Here is a 17,140-nt window from a genome sequence, read left to right on the forward strand (position 1 = left end):
TGCGCACGTGCGGGTGCGGGGCCAGGTGTGGCGCCTGCACCCACGCCCCGGGCCGGGCCGAGCGCCGCGCCCCGCCGCGCCCGGCCTGCCAGCCAGGCGCTGGGACCCGGTCGACCCCTCGGGTAGTGCGGTGCGCGCGTGTGCGGTCAGTTACAGTGTAGCGGGGCGGGGATCGGGGCCGCTGCCGCCCTGCTCTAGCTCCGCTCCAGCTTCGAGGTGGCCCACGGTGCGGGGGCCCAGCGGCCAAGGGTGAGTAGCGGAGAAGGCGCCCCGAACCCGGCCCATTCCGGAATTGGTGTCCAGCACGGAGTCCAGAACTCCTCCAGCCGGGAGGGTCTGGCGGGTTGGGAGGACTTGGGGGCCCCCTTTGTTTACGTGGCGGCTGAGCCCAGGAAAGAAAAGGGGTGAGACGCAAATCTGCTCCGCCCCATCAACTTTGTCAAGGGTGTTTGCTAGTCAGCAGGAACTTAGGCCACGAAAGAGCTATGGGAATCTCTGCTCCTTAGATTTGTTTGCTGGTAAATGTGTGTTTGCACAAAAAGAGGTCTGACGGTAGCATCTGGGGGGTCTCAGTGGAAGCCTCAGCATTGTGGGTTTAGAGCGGCAGTTCTCAGGGTTGGCACTTAAATGAGACTGAGTCTTCAAGGCCAGGCCTGATCCTTCCCCCCCCCCCGACCCCACTCCAACCTCCCACCAAGCTGGGGAGGGTGGTCCCGGGACCTTCCTTTGGAATAGTGGTTTGAGGGACAGTTGACAATCGGTTGAGCTTACAGTGGAGGCACAGAACCTGGAACTTGGCTGCTTCAGCCCCTCATTTGCAAACAACAATGTTGGGTCTCCCCTTATAGGCTGTATGTAGCCCTCAAGCAGGGCATGCAATTTCTGGATGGCATCTCCGCTGGTGGAAGGTGGTGCTGAGTTAAGCAGCTAGGTTTACGGAGGCCCTTAGAGTGAGCCAGGCCTAGCTCCTCTGTGAGGCTTAGACAAAACCACTCCAGTCCTTCCCCACCCACAGTCCCCAGCCTCCAGGCCAGTGGGCCTCTGGCATGCTTACAGGTGGGATGAAGGAATCATCAACAAGGATTGATCTGGCTCCTGGGGGGTCAGAGTTACTCAGGTGAGGTTGTGGCCTGGGGCTGGACTATTCTAGGTCAATCTTTCTGAGTTACTGTGTGCACTGTATTCCCTAAGATCATTTCTAGCTCCAGTAGTGGCCTTTCTGTACAGTAAACCCTTGCCAAGCACCAGGGTGCAAAGGTAGGTAGCACTTGGGTGCTCTGAGACGGAAGATAAGTGCAGTGAGAGGCATGTTCAAGGCCACCGGTGTCCACCCTGCTGCAGTGGAAGCAGCTTAGAACCATGAACTTTGCCCCATGTTGTCAAGGAACTGACCCAGGCATTTAGATGGTGGGGAATCTTTTGTTTGTTAAAGGCCACCTGTGTGTGTGGGGGGGGGTGGTGGAGATGGTAGGGACTAACCTCTCAGAGACCAGACCACCAACATGTGTGCAGCCAGTGAGTAGTGAGAGCCTGCCCCAGGACAAGCTCAGAGCTGTGTTGGCAGAAAAGGCCCTGCAGTAGGGGAGCTCCAGCTATGTGTAGAGACTTTGGGATGACTTGGAATGTAAAGGTTTGCCTGGGGACAAGTCTGTGAGTCAGCCATTTCTAGTACTTTTGGGGAGGAAAACCTGGGGTGTTAGGGACTAGGGAGGTGGTGAGAGCAAGAAACCCAATCTTGAAGCAGGAGGGGCAGGAGGTCACATGGGTGGAGAGTCCAGGGGGTGGCATGGTCTAGCAGAAAGACTGCCAAGTTAGTGTAGCAAGAGGAAGTAGGCTTGGAAATAGAAGGAGTGGAGGGTAGTTTTGTTTTGAGAAAGGCGGTGGCTAAGTTCCTTCTCTAGGGTCTAGGAGGGGGTGAAAAAGGAGAGAGGAAGAATGGAGGGAGGGTGGGATAAGAGTAGTTGAGCATGTGGGAGGAGGGGAATGCTCTTGTTGTATAAACCAACTTCTGAACAGCCAGAGCAAGTTCCTCAGTCCCTGCTGTGGGGCCAGCAATGATAGGCATAGAGATGATGCTGTCCCTGCTTTGGGACTTCTGGGATGGGTGTGTGCTTCAGGCTTCCTCAGGGCTGGCTGTGGAATGGGCAGAGAAAGGAGAAAGTGAGAGGGATTCTGCATGGTAAACAGGACCTCTCCTCTGAGGCTTTCACACTGGTTCACGCCACAAGTATCTCTACGAGGCCCTTGTTGATCAGTGGCCTTCCAAAAGGGACTCAGCTTGCTTGGATCCCGTAACTGGAGGTTGAAAACTGGAGGCAGGGCCACCTGGGTTCTGCAGGGCTTAGTTTCCTCCTTCTAGCTCCTCTCAGAGCCTCTGGTTCTTTTTCTATAGAATAGGGTAGATGAGACCACAGAGTAGCAACAAGAGGACTAGAGTCTGAAGGAGGTGATCTTTGGAGACTCCTTCAGTCATATTCTGCCAAGGCTGGATTTCTGAAACACTTGGTGGAGGTAACCTTAGTAGGTGCTCATTAAAGGTCTGAATAAAGGAATAACAACACATACCTTCCTCCAAGGCTATGTAAAAGCCTGCCCACCTAGTAGAGCTGCTTTGACATTCTTGCTTCTTCCACAGGCAGGCAAAGTTCATGGCCTGGGCCAAAGCCTGGAAGATCTTTCTATCTAGGACAGGTAGCTCCTCACCAAGACATCTCCTGCCCCTCCCCAAACTGGCTGTGTGTTGCCACTGAGGGCCGAAACTCCTAGTCTCTAGTCTGCCTGACTCTGGGACTCACATGTTGTCTCTTGGCCTTGGTCAAGGCTCTTGGTCTCTCAGTTTCCCCATTCCTATAGTATGTCACTAACATCAGCTCTGCCTCACTAGCAGGCTATTAGGGGACTCACTGCAGAAGTTGGGGAAGGAAGTTGAAGGGCTTAAAATTGCTGTGTAGAGCTCAGTACCTACAGCTCATGCCTGTACTACTACTAGCTAGCTACTCAGGAGGCTGAGATCAAAGGATTGAGATTTGAAGCCAGCCTAGGCAGGAAAGTCCTGGAGACTCTATCTCCATTAATCAGCAAAAATGCTGGACTATGAATGTGGTTCATGTGGTAGAGGGCCAGCTATGCATAACAAAGCTGAGCAAAAGTTCAAGGTTCAAGTCCTGGTTTTGGTAGTCTTTTTTGAATTTACACCCAAAAATATTACTGTGTAGGTTTAGGGTAGGGAAGGCAGGAGAATTTTATTTTTAAAAAAGTCCTAGGAAAGTGGTGCTTGTGGCTCAAATGGTAGAGCGCTTGAGCTGAAGAGCTCAGGGACAGCGCTCAGGCCCAGAGTTCAAGCCCCACGAGCGACCCAAAACAACAACAAAATCCTAATATACAAATGGGAAAATTCCCTTGGATCCAAGAGTAAAGACAGTCCCCAAATCATGTCCCTGCTACTGCGACCTTTGTGACTCTGCTGGATCCATCCCTGAGACAACAAGGCAGTGAGGGTTGTTGACATTTCCTGGGTCCAGCCTTCACCCACACAGGTGGAATTTTCCACTTTGTTCTCTTGCAAATATTAATCAAGGCCCCGGCCAGTCAACAGTGGACTCATTGTCTCATGAAGAGGGAGCTGATTTGGCAAATACCAGCTGCCTGCCAGGACTCCTGGAGCTGGGCTGGAAGAGTAGGCCTTGGCATTTGGCCCTTGGTATGCCCCTTTCCCCTCCCCACTGTTCCCTTCCACTACTTGGACTCCTCAGCAGAATTGAGTTTAATGCCTGGTTTAAGACAGATATCCCGAAGCCACAAGACCTCTTACACTGCACTGTCTCCAGCAGGGCCACAGAACTGCACACATGTTCATGTTCTGCCAGCCGATTTCCAGGACAAAACCTCGTAAGGTTACAACTAGTGCCCATGGCTGTGATACCTGTGCACTGTCTCCTGCGGTGTGATGATTGTCATGTTTGTTAACACAGTGGAGTTTCAAAGAAAGTCCAAAACACACAGGAGGTACATAGAAGATGGGTATACTTTTTCTGTCAGAGCTCTACCAATAACAGGGTGATAGTGTATAAGACAGAGCACCTGAGATTTTGTAGTAGAGCCAGGTCTGTGATATTTGTTCCAATCTATGATAGTTGAATTAACCTGTTGTGAATAGAATTGAGATAAAAATGTGAAAAGAGAAGTCAGGCTATTCTGTGGACTTGATAGACTCCTTGCTTTTTTTTGTTAATTTTGTTTTTGGTTCTAGTCCTGGGCACTGTCCAGCTTTTGGGTCCAAGGCTAACACTCTACTATTTGAGCCACAGATCCACTTCCAGCTTTTTGGTAGTTAATTGGAGATAAGAATCTCATGGACTTTTCTGCCCAGGCTGGTTTTGAACTGTGATCATCATATCTCAGCCACCTAGATTATAGGCATGAGCCACCAGTGCCTGGCCTTCTCCCATTGAGCTTTTTAAGGATGTTAAATAAGGTACAGTGGCCTTAGATGAGTAATTAGGTCAGGAATTGAAACTACTTGTTTTTTTGTAAATCTGTGACCTGGGAGAATACCCATAAGAGGACCATAAAGAGCAGACCCATGTCAAGAGACTGATTATGAGACCAATCAAAGCCTGTGGGTCTAAATGATAGTATCAGAGTAGGATAACTGAGTAGTGGTTAGGTAAACATACATCCAGGTGACCGATTCTGAACTGGAACCTATAATCCGGTCACAGAACATCAATTCTCTGAGATGAAGACCAGCCATGGTATCCATGGCTCCCATTTTCTGTCTTATTCTCCCTCCTTCCTTATACCTTACTTTCTCTTCCCATGGTATATCTCTGTCCTATGTGTCTCCTTGGATTACTTAGAAATTAATTTCATCTTTATTCCAAGTTCCTGGAGGGGAGAGAGTTACAGTGGGTTTAGAAAAATCCACTAGGAGCCGGATGCTGGTGGCTCACGCCTGTAATCCTAGCTACTCAGGAGGCTGAGATCTGAGGATTGCGGTTCAAAGCCAGCCCAGGCAGGAAAGACCATGAGACTGTTATCTCCAATAAACCACCAGAAAAATGGAAGCAGCACTGTGGCTCAAGTGGTAGAGCACTAGCTTTGAGCTGAAGAACTGAGGGACAGAGCCCAGGCCCAAAGTTTAAGCCCCATGACCAACCAAAAAAAAAAAAAAATTCCAGTAGAGTTCCCCTCTTCCATCCGGGAAATCTCTTTCCCCTTGGTACTTTCCTGATGCTTTTAGGACCTTTGACATTTAGTGGCAGAAGTGTGGAAGAGAATCAGCAGTGGATATGTGTGTGAAAGTTGGCTGGCTGATCATGGCTGCAGTGTAGACTCTCGGCCCCCATCCTGGATTCCTTTGCTGGAGTTGCTGCCCTTTGCTGGAGGCTTGGCCTGCCCTGACATGGCAGCGAGCAAGTGAATGTAGACTTGTGAATCACATGGGGTTTTACAGAGCTGCTATGCTAGTAATGCCGTGTTTTTCGACAGTAATAACGTTGTTACTGCAAATAGCGGCAGGGAAACTCAGGCACTTTGACACCTCACCTGTCATGTTTGAGGATGACAGGTTTGGGGGCTCTGGTGGATTAATATCTAGGCCATAACATTTTCTCATTGTGGTGAAGGACTAGAGATCCATTCATTTGCTTTTGACATTTTAATTTCTCACGGGCTGATTTTAAAGTGCAAGGGACATTCATTGCAATAATTAGGTGAGGCTATACAAAATGAGAGAGCCCTGTCTTACCACTGGACACAGCCAGTTAAGGTCACTGTGCCAAAGGCTTGGCACAATGTTTCCTTCCATTCTGTACTTACCTTTCACAGACAGTCGCAGATAGTGAGTGGGCCAGGGCCGCTCTGCTCTTGCCTCCCAGACTGTACTGTATCCTGTCATTGCAGGCTGTGAGATGAGTGCTTTGTCACTGAGATTCAGAAAACTCGGTAAAAGTGCACTTGAAAGAGAGAGCTCTACAATATTAGCAGCAGGCCTCAAGCTCCTGAAAGGTAGGTTTAGCCCTTAGCCAGGAACCAGGTCTCTGCTTCCCCCAACCCAGGTATTTTCCTTCCCTCCTTTCTTTCTTTTCTTTTCTCTTTTTTCTTTTCTTTTCCTTTCTTTTTCTTTTTTTTTTTCCTGTTGGTAATGGGGCTTAACTCAGGCAGGGCCTGGGCACTGTCCCTGAGCTCTTATGCTCAAAGCTAGTGCTTTGCCATTTTGAGCCACAGCACCACTTCTGGTTTTCTGATGGTTCACAGACATAAGCTACCAGTGCCTTCTCTTCTTTCTTACCATACAAATTTGCCCTTAGGAAATTGAGGTGAAGTCAAAATTGAGATACAGACTCCACTGCATATAATGTCTGCTTCGGTTGATTTTAAACCAAGTCCCCTATAGCTTATGTTGTCTGCCATCTTTTTAGCATGTGTTTTTGAAAGCATGCTCTTAAATGAGCTCACTGTAGGACCCTTATCACATCTCACAATGATTTCTTCACATCTTCCAATCTCTGCTCTTCTAGTCCCCAGGATCAGTTAAGAGCTTCTTGGTATGATAAGCAGGTGCATCTTATGCTTCACAATCTGTACGTTTCCCTCCCACTGTCCTATTTTCATATACTTGGGCTTATTGTTAAAGGAATAGGTGATACTTTCCCTGCCTAGATTCTGTTGACAGTGACCTTTGCATGTTCCTCTGCCCTGTTCATTTCCTGTGCATTGGAAGATGGAAGAAGTATATTCAGAGTCAGTGTGGACTTCTTGTCAAGGTGTGCCTAAGGTGGTGATCCAGACCCTGCCACGACTGCAAGGAAAAGCCCTTGGTTTTAAGTCATCTCCTGTGTGTGACATCATTTTGATGAAGTCCAAGCTGAACGTCATCCACATCTTTCATCAGACTTCTGCTGATTCTGGGGTCCCCTCGCACTGAGATCACCCCAGTGCTGTGGAGATTTGGCTGTGAGGTGGTGTGCAGTGAGGGACAATAGCATGGGGAACCATTACGGGTGCTGGGAAGGGGGATACCTGGTTCTGGGAACTTCAAACTCCCCAGTTGCCCTCTGGAATAGAATAAACCTGGTTGGAATGGCAGCCCCATTGCAAGTTTGATAACTCATGGCCATGAGGCTGATACCTGCACTGCATCTGGTAGAAGGGGGTCCTGCCACACTCCTGGAGAGGATTGAGGGCTTCGTCTTTCTCTCATTGTCCTATTGCTACATAGGAGTAAGGATATGAGGACTTATCCTTGCTCAGCTCCAGCCAGTGGCCCAGGTCCATTCTCTGCTTCACAGCCCACCCAGCCAAGTTCAGCACAGTGCCAACAGTCCAGGCATTTCTGTGTGGATAGGCTTTGTCCTTAGTGGCAGCCTGAGTCTGTCAGGTGCTTGCTTCTGGGAGGGAACTGAGCCTCCCCCACCCAGCAGTGACCTCTGCTGCACCCTGCCTTTAGGTCCACCTCTGATGATCAGATCCAGTTTCCAGACAAGCCTTCAAGGGACTGACATGCCAAGTGACCAAGGAACTATCCCTATGGTTGGGTAGCACGTACTTCCCCCTGCCTTCCTACCCCTCCATGTTAGGAATACATTTTTCCCCACCTTGAGCTCTGCTTTGGGTGGAGACCAGCTAGAGGGACTGTGACAGATAGCAGATCTTGGAATGTAGAATGCTGTCACCTTGGACCCAAGCAGGTGCCATGGGGGTGGCTGAGGGGAGGTAGGACAGCCGCTTAGGGTCTAGGGAGCCATGACAAAGACTAGAATCCAGATAGTACTGCTCTATATCATATGGTGAGGTCCAGCAGAGCTGAGGACAGAAGTTTAGCCTTTGATGAAGTCTCAGACTTGAGGGTGTTCTTGACAACCTCTGCCTCACTTCCTTTCACCCTCAGTGGCTTCATTTACTAGGTCCACAGGGCACCTGGTATTGTTCACACTGCTATCAAGTAATCAGCAAGAGAGCAAACATTCGTTGTTTCAGGGGAAGAAGAGCATTTTCAGTGCAGCTGTTCATGTGTGTGTGAGCCAGGCACCCGTGGCTCACGCCTGTAATCCTGGCTACTCAGGAGGCTGAGATCTGAGGATCACGGTTCAAAGCTGGCCCAGGCAGGAAAAGTCCGTGACACTCTTATATCCAATAAACCACTCCGAAAACTGGAAGTGGTGCTGTGGCTCAAGTGCTAGCCTTGAGCTGAAGAGCTGATGGACTGCACCCTGGCCCAGAGTTCAAGCCCCATGACTGACAACAAAAAGAAAAAATAAAAAAAAATAATAATATGTTTTGTGTGTGTGTGTGTGTGTGTGTGTGTGTGTGTGTGTGTGTGAGTGTGTGTGAATCCTGGGGCTTGAACTCAGGCTCTGGTTGCTGTCCCTGAGCTTTTTTACTTATTCTACCGCTTGAGCCACAGCTCTACTTCCTCCAATGCAGTTTGTTGCATGTCACCATATGGGAACTCAGATTCCTAGGAAGAGAAACTTTATTTGTGATAATACTGAGGCTTGAACTCAGGGCTTCACCATCCTCTCACTTGGCTTTTTCCACTCACAGCTGGCTCTCTACCACTTGAGCCATACCTCTGGTCTAGCACTTACCTGGAGATAAGAATCTCATAGAGTTTTAGATCTCACATGTCAGCTTCCCCAGTAGCTAGGGTTAGAGGAGTGAACCACTGGTGAACAGCTAGAAAAAAATTGACTTGTAAAGAAAATGCTTTTAAATTGTTTTAACTTGGAGTTTTATTTATTCAGACAGCATCTTTCTATGTAGCTCAGTCTTGCCTGGATCTCCGGATCCTTCTACTTTTATCTCCCAGTTGCTAGGATTGCAGGTATGCCTTTTTTAAAAAAAAATCACTTTTAAAACTTGAATTGAGGTACAGAAACATGCATAGCATGATGGCTTTGATCTGTGCATATGTCCAGGTTAGGATCTAGAACATTCCTGGCATCCCTCCTACCTAGTGTTTCCTGTCTGTCCTGGCAAAGAGGTATGGGCTTAGCATTTACATCTCAGATTGCCAGGGACAATTTGTTCTTGGTCTTGTGCAGGACCATCCCTGGCGTTACAGAGAAGCCAGCATTATAGAACCCAGCCACCAGGCAGGATTGACACAAAATGGGAAAAAGCCCCAGACTTTTGGCCAGGGAAATAGGTCTCACTGTTAGTTTGTTGAGGTCCTAGTAAATATAAATAGTACACAGAGAAGTCCCAGGATGCATGTGGCCAGTGTGGAGGAGAGTTTTCCTGAGGAACTGAAGCCTAAAAGTGGGGCCTGCAGGAAGGGGAGGAGGTGACCAGGTAGGCAGAAGTTAGGACACAGGTCTGGAAGAAGGAACAGTGCGTACAGAGGCACAAGGGGAGGAAGAGAAGGTGGTCCCTTTATCTGGAGCCTAGAGAGTAACTTATAATAGGAAGAGAGGTGACTGGTAGAGGCAGGGACCAGGCCATCTGGAGGCTTACTATAGGAACTGGGCCATGAAGAAGCTCATTTTAACATCATATGGGGTTGGGTACCCTGAGCTGGGGTGGCAGGGAGGATCCTTTGTGAAGAAGAACAGCTGCCCACTGTCACTTATTGGACTGTCACTATCTCTCAGCTTGGGCAAGTCTCATCTCAGTAACTCCCCTCCTTAGCCTTTCAAGCCCTGCTGTGTGGACATTTGGTACATCACACCCTTTCCCCATGCAGACTGTGACCTTTTGGCTCCGCCAAATTGGCTTTGTTGGTTGGACCTGTAGTGGGGTGGGTCTAGCCTCTAACCCGAAATGAGACACAATGTGTTCTCTTGGACTTCTCTCTATCTTTGGGCTGATGGTGATAACAATAAGGATGAAGTCCCCCCTCTCCATGCATGTGCCTTAGGAGGCTCAGCCAGGGTGGCTGCATGGTGCAGTGGCATTCCCTGATTAAACACTTTTCTTGTCCACACAGGGCCCAGCCTCAGGTAGGAACCTCCTCTAGGATCTCCTTGGGAGATGGTGTGTGGCACCATGTCTAACTCTATTCTCATGTAAATGTTCTCTTCAATTGAGTTATTTAACAGTATTCAGAATTGAATTATATTTTTCTTGATCCCTTCATCTGTTGTAAGACAACTGGGCTCTTTTCATAACTTACATGGATGTGCAAGTGTCTTTACTGTATCCTGACCAATAATATTCTGGATGGATGCCCAGGAGTGCTATTGCAGATCATAGAGTAGGTCTATGTTTAGCTTTTTAAGGAATCTCCAAACTGCCTTCCAAAATGGTTGCACTAGTTTACTTCTCACCAACAGTGCAGTAGGGTTTCCCCCATTTCTTCTAGTATCTAAGATATATATATGTGTGTGTGTGTGTGTGTGTGTATATATATATATATATATATACACACACACATTAGTGCCTATTAAATTTTCTTTGGTGTGGGTGAATGAATGAACAAATGGTTATTCTTACTGGGGTAAGATGGAATCTCAGTGTTGTTTTAATTTGCATTTCCTTTATGGCCAGAGATGTTGAGCATTTCTTCATGTGGTTATTGGTTGTTTTTGCTTCTTCTTAGAAGGTTCTATTTACTCCTTTGCCTGTTTATTAATTGGTTATTGGGAGGGTTAGTTTTTAGAGATCCTTGTACAGATATTAAACTCTTAGCAGATATATAGTTTGCAGAGATCTCCCACTCCAGTTTGTCATTTTAGCTTAGTAACAATGTCCTTTTTTGTGCAGAAAACTTTTACTTTGATGGAATACCATTTGTCAATTCCTTCTCATATTTGCTGAGCCCCTGAAATTCTAGTCAGGAAGTTCCTGCCTATGCCAATAAGTTATGTTTCTCTTCCTCTTTCCTGTAGTAGTTTCAAGGTTTCAGGTCTTACACTGAGGTCTTTGATCCATTTTGAATTGATATTAGGACAAAGTGACAAATGAAGATCCAGTTTCAGCCAGAAATATATGGATGTCCATTTTTTAGCATTGTTTCTTGAAGTGACCTTTTTTTTTTTTCTCCAATGTATGTTTTTGGCTATCTTGTCAAAGAATAGATGGTTATAGGTGGGTCTTATAGTCAGTTCCATTGGTCTTTAGGTTTGTTTTTGTGCCAGTACCAAGCTGTTATGTTACTATGGCTCTGTAATAAAGTTTGACATCTGGAATTGTGATACCTCCAGCATTACTTTTTTTTTTTTTAATCCAGGATCGCTTTGGCAACTTGGGAAATTTGTAGTGCCATAGGATTTTTTAAATTATTTTTGCTGTATCTGTGAAGAATGACATAGGTAGTTTGATGGGTATTTCGTTGAATTTATAGGTTGCCTTTGGCAATATGGTATTCTGACAATCCATGAACATGGGAGGTCCTTTCACTTCCCAGTGTCTTCTTCAATTTCTTTCTTTAAAAGTTTTTATAGGGGCTGGGAAGGTGGCTCAGTGGTAGAGCGCTTGCCTTATATGCATGAGGCCCTGGGTTCGATTCCTCAGCACCACATAAGCAAAATGAAAAAAGCCAGAAGTGGCACTGTGGCTCAAGTGGAGAGCGCTAGTCTTGAGCGAAGAGCTGAGGGACAGCGCCCAGGCCCAGAGTTCAGGCCCCACAACCGGACCCCCAAAAAAATAAAAAAGTTTTTATAGTTTTCATTGTAGAAGTTCTTCACTTCCTTAATGAAATTTATTCCTAGATTTTTTTTAGACTATATCAAACAGAATTATTTTCCTCATTTCCTCTTTGTCTGCTTGTTGTTGGCTCCACCCAGACCTGGGCTCCTCCCAGCCCTCAAAGTTCCCTCTCTCTGCCCAGACCCACCTGAACTCCCATCCACCTCACTTCCTGCCCCCAGACCCTGCTGCTACCTAGATAGTGGAGGCTGCCATGTGCTCTCTCTCGGGGAGTGGGGGGGGGGGATGTGGCTCCTCTAATAAACCTTGTAATAATCTTTCTCCTGTTCCTGCCTCTGCGTGGTCCCCTGGGATGGATGTGATGGATCCTTTCAGTTTGTATGGCAGAAACAGTTTTGTATCCACTTTGTTTCTTGTTTCGTTTTTTCCCAGTCCTGGGGTTTGAACTCAGGGCCTGGGCACTGTCCCTGAGCTTCTTTTGCTCAAGGCTAGCACTCTACCACTTGAGCCACAACGCCACTTCTGGCTTTTTCTGTTTATGTGGTACTGAGGAGTTGAACCCAGAGCTTCATGTATGCTAGGCAAGCACTCTACCACTAAGCCACATTCCCAGCCTTCATATCCACTGTAAATAATCCAAATTTGATGATGACCTCAGCTTCTCTGTCGAGGTGGCAGCACTGCTCTGGGGCTCCTCACCTGCATGATGGGGACACACCACCTTCTACTTTGAAAACTTCCCAGGACTTCAAACAGAAGCACTGCTCCCATTGATGGTATCTCCCTGCTCCTGGAAATCAATGTCATAAAGAGTTCATCTCATCAGTCTTTATGAATTTGTCTGTTCTTGGTACCATGGAATCACATTATAGTTGTTTGGTTGTCTGGCTTATATCATTGAGCATAATATTTTCAAGGCTCATATGTGTTAGTGCATACCTCAGAATTTAGTTCCTTCTTAAGACCAAATAATAGTCTCTTGTATGTATACACTCCATTTTGTGTATCCACTTACCAGCCAGCCAGTTGTGTTTGTCTACCTTTTGGTTGCAAACAGGGTGTGGCCATATCTGTTTCAATCTGCTTTCCATCTTGTTTAGTTTAGCCCAGGGGTAGAATTGTAGAGTCCCATGGCAACTCCATGTTTAACTTTTTGAGTAACTGCTTCCTCCCCCCCCCCCCACTGTGACTGCAGCATTTTATATAACCACTAGCAGTGAATAAGGGTTCCAATTTCTCCAATTTCTCCACCATCTTGCCAACACTTGTTAGTTTCCATTTTGTTTTTGTTATAGCTGTAATAATGGGTAGGGAGTGACAGCCCATTATGGGTTTGATTTGCATTTCTCCGGTGACTGGTAATGCTAAGCAGCTTTTTGTGTAGTTTATTATTTACATATCTTCTTAGGAGGAATTTCTGTTCAAGTCCTTTTCTATTTGAGATGACTGCTTCTTGTTAGTGAGTTGTAATTCTTACCATTACTGGATATTAAGGCCTTGCACATACATGATTGGCAATTTTTTTCTTCCTATTTTTGCAGGTCGTCATTGAATTCTTGAAAGTGATTTTTTTGATGCATAAAAGTTTGTGTTTATTTAGTTATGCAGGAGATTGAACATAGAGTCTTATATGTGCTTGGCAAGCTTGGGAAACCACTCTATCAGTGAGCTATATTCCCAGTCCCCAAAGCATTACATTTTGATGTATAATTTATCTATTTTTTCTTAAAATCAAATATATATATATATATACACACACACACTAATTTATAAGAGGGTTTCATTGTGATAATTCCATAGATACATGGATTGTACTTTGAATGAGTTTACCACCTCTGTTATACTCCCTTAACTCCTCTCTTTCCTTTATCCTTTTTCCAACAATGTTTTTATTTTTCACTTTATCTTTTTTTTAAAAATTATTTTTTTGATGGGTCGTGGGGCCTGAACTCTGTGCATGGGCACTGTCCCTCAGCTCTTCAGCTCAAGGCTAGTGCTCTACCACTTGAGCCACAGCACCATGTCTGGCTTTTTTCTGCGTATGTGGTGCTGAGGAATCGAACCCAGGGTCTCATGCATGAGAGGCAAGCACTCTGCCACTGAGCCAACTTCCTAGCCCCAATTTTACTTATTTTTGTGCCAGTCTTGGGGCTGGAAACTCCAGGACACACACACACACACACACACACACACACACACACACACACGCACGCACGCACATACGTACATAGAAATCAGCAAAATTTTGTAGTTTTTAATGTAAACATCTTTAACTCTTGGTTAAATTTGTGCTTAAGATATTATTTTTAATGCTCTTATAAGTGGAGTTATCTCCATTTCTTTTTTAATTTGTTTCTCATTATCGTAGAAAAATGGAATTTTTTTTTCTTGTGCTGGTGATAGAGCTTGAACTCATGATGCTTGCTGTCCCTTATCTTTTTAACTCAAGGTTGGCTCTCTATCACATAAGCCACATCTTCACTTTTTTTGCTAATTAATCAGAGAGATGAGTCTCAAAGATTTGTTTGCCTGTGCTGGCTATGAACCTTGATTCTCAGATTTATCTCAGCCTCCTGACTAGCAAAGATTATTGGTGCGAACCACAAGGGCCTGGATGCATCTAATTTTGTATGTCAATTTTGTATGTTACAGCTCTGCTACAATTGCTCTTTTGTTTTTCCTATGTGGAATTTTTGGTTTCTATATATAGGATCCTGCTATCTGCAAACAAAGATAATGTTACTACTTCCTAGTTATTTTTTCTTTTTGCTTAGTTGTTCTGGCAAGGACTTGTAATATTACATAGTTGATAGTACATAGAAATTGCAAAGGCAAACAGCCTTGTCCTGCTCCTGAATATAGAGGAAAAGCTTTCTGTGATCCACCATTGAGTACTACTGTAAAGCTTGATCACTTTTGCTGTAAGAGCAAACTTTTATCTTCATCAATTTTCTCTTTTGTTTTTCTTTTATCTCTGCTGTAATCTTTACTTATTTCCTTCCTTCTGCTAGCTCTTGGTTTAATTGTTCTAGTTCTTTCAGAGTATAAAGTCAGGTCCTGAAGTCATCTTTCTCTTGTGGTGTATAGATTGCAGCTGTGAGTTTCCTGCTCTGTACTGCTCTCTTTGTAACCATGGGTTTTTGTTGTTGCTGTTTTAATTTATTGGTATTACTAAGGTGTTGGACAGAGTCAGATAATGAGTAAATTTTTTTTTGGCAATGTCACCCCTTTACTTTTCCCCAGTTTCCCTCCCCCTCCCCCATCCCTGCCCACAAGTTACTTAGGTCATTTTCCACATAGTGTATACTGAACTCCATAGGTTTTCATATTTGATGTTTTTATGAAATTTCTAATTTCTATCTTCTGCTATTTCTAGTTCCCTTTGTGATTTCTTCTTTGACCCAGTTGTTTAAAAATGATGCTTAATTTTCACCTTTTGTGAATTTTCCTGTTTTCTTCTGTTGTTTTATTTCACTATGATCTAAAAAGATTCTTTGTTCAATTTCAGACTTTTTGAAGTTTATTAAGATTTGTTTTGTAGCCTAACATATAACATGCTATTCCACATACACCCTGAGGAAAATTGTGTATTCTATTGTTGGGTTGAGTTTTATATAGAGAGAGAGATAGATAAAAATAGATTTTTATATATAGATATACTTTTGTATATATAGATAGTGATCTATCACTGTCAGATGTCTATATATGTCCATATATATCCAATAGTGATATATCTATATATTACATATATATATACATATATATCACTGTTATGTCCAGTTGATTTATAATGTTGTGTTCTACTTCCTTATTAATTTCTATCATTATTGAAATCTGACTGTACTTATTATGACAGAACTATTTGTTCCTTGAGATCTGCCTGCATTTGCTTTATATATTCTGGGGGACTCTGCTATTTTGTGCACATAGAAATTTCATCCTTTAAAATTAATTCAGACTACTACCTCCTGTAATTTTTAAAAACATTTTGACTGTATTCTTAGGATTGAGCTATATTGATGTGAGATGTCAAGGTTCTTTTTTTGCTTTTGTGGGTTTTCCTCATATGACTGCAATATAATTTTTTCTCTGTGCTTTTTTATCTCTGCCAATCTGTGAAATGATTTTAATTTCCACCCCCTTGCCTCCAGGATATTATTGGCATTGCATTGAATATATAAATCAAATTGGGGAGAATCGATATTAAAACAAATACTGGGGGGCTGGGAAGGTGGCTCAGTGGTAGAGTGCTTGCCTTGCATGCACGAGGCCCTGGGTTCGATTCCTCAGCACCACATAAGCAGAAAAAGCCAGAAGTTGTGCTGTGGCTCAAGTGGTAGATTGCTAGACTTGAGCTGAAGAGCTGAGGGACAGAGCCCAGAAACAGGCCCCATGACGGGCAAAAACAACAAGAAGAAGCTCCCCCCCCCCCATATACTGAGTCTTCTTTTCCAAGGTAGCTTGATCTATTTAGGCCATCTTATATTTCTGTGTCTTGGAGTTTTCTGTGTACAGGTCATGCACATAGTTTGTTAGATCTGTTCCTAAGTGTATCCTATTTCTGATGTGCTTGTATTACTCTGTCTTATAATGATCATACACACACGTACTCACTCACTCACTCACTCCTGATGAGGTTTATTGCTCACAGGTGGAACTTTGTGGGAGGAGCAGGGTAGCCCCTCTAGCTGCCCTAGGACGGCTTGAACAAAGGGCCAGCCAAAAGGTCTTGGTTTTTATTGTGGCTCCATTGTAGGCTGCCTGCAGGTGGACTGATTTGCATGATTTGAACTTCCCCGCTGACACACAAGGCAGGAAAGCCCTGGGCTTTCTTGACTCATTTTTCCTAGGTATGGAGCAAGACAAAAGGGAGAAGAGATGTTAAAAAGCCATTCATGATCAGAGACCAAAAACAGAGTCAGATTCTTTGTTGCATTTTACTTAATTTTTTATTTTACAATTAATTTATCCATTTAGTGCCAGTAATGGGGTTTGAACTCAGAGCTTCATACTCTTATTTAGCTTTTTTGCTCAGGGTTGGTGTTCTACCACTTGAACTGCACCTCTACTTCCATTATTTATTTTTTTTCCAGTACCAGATTTTTTTAACTCAGGGCCTTGTACTTGCTGGGGAGGTATTCTCTTGAACCATACCTTAGACCTCTTTTGCAATAGTTATTTGTGGGATAAGTTTTGCATTTATGCTTAGGCTGACCTGGACTGTAGTCCTATTTATGATTCTTTAATAGCTGGGATGAAAGACACACAGCACACCCAGATTTTTTATTGGTTGAGATGGGGATCTTACCCAGGTTGGCCTTGAACCACAATCCTCTGGATCTTTACCTCCTGAGTAACTATGACTTAGACATGAGCCACTGTACATTGCTTCTGTGTGTGTGTGTGTGTGTGTGTGTGTGTGAGAGAGAGAGAGAGAGAGAGAGAGAGAGATTCTTGGGGCTTGAACTCAGGGCCTGGGCACTGTCCCTGAGGTCTTGCACTTTTCCACTTGGGCCACAGCTCCACTTCTGGCTTTTTTTTTTTTTTT

The 17,140-nt window shown here is 44.8% G+C and overlaps 1 protein-coding gene across 1 annotated transcript in view; it reads left to right on the top strand.

Annotated features, from left to right (window-relative positions):
• The first annotated feature begins 79 nt into the window (after positions 1–79).
• Positions 80–17,140, top strand: part of Chdh (choline dehydrogenase) — a 30,112-nt gene continuing 13,051 nt past the window's right edge. Inside the window, exon 1 of the mRNA XM_013030795.1 lies at positions 80–249. The gene's annotated coding sequence lies outside the window, so the exon portion shown is untranslated. The remainder of the gene's footprint in view (positions 250–17,140) is intronic.

Source organism: Dipodomys ordii, unplaced genomic scaffold (genome assembly GCF_000151885.1).
Source record: "Dipodomys ordii isolate 6190 unplaced genomic scaffold, Dord_2.0 Scaffold132, whole genome shotgun sequence".
NCBI lineage: Eukaryota > Metazoa > Chordata > Mammalia > Rodentia > Heteromyidae > Dipodomys > Dipodomys ordii.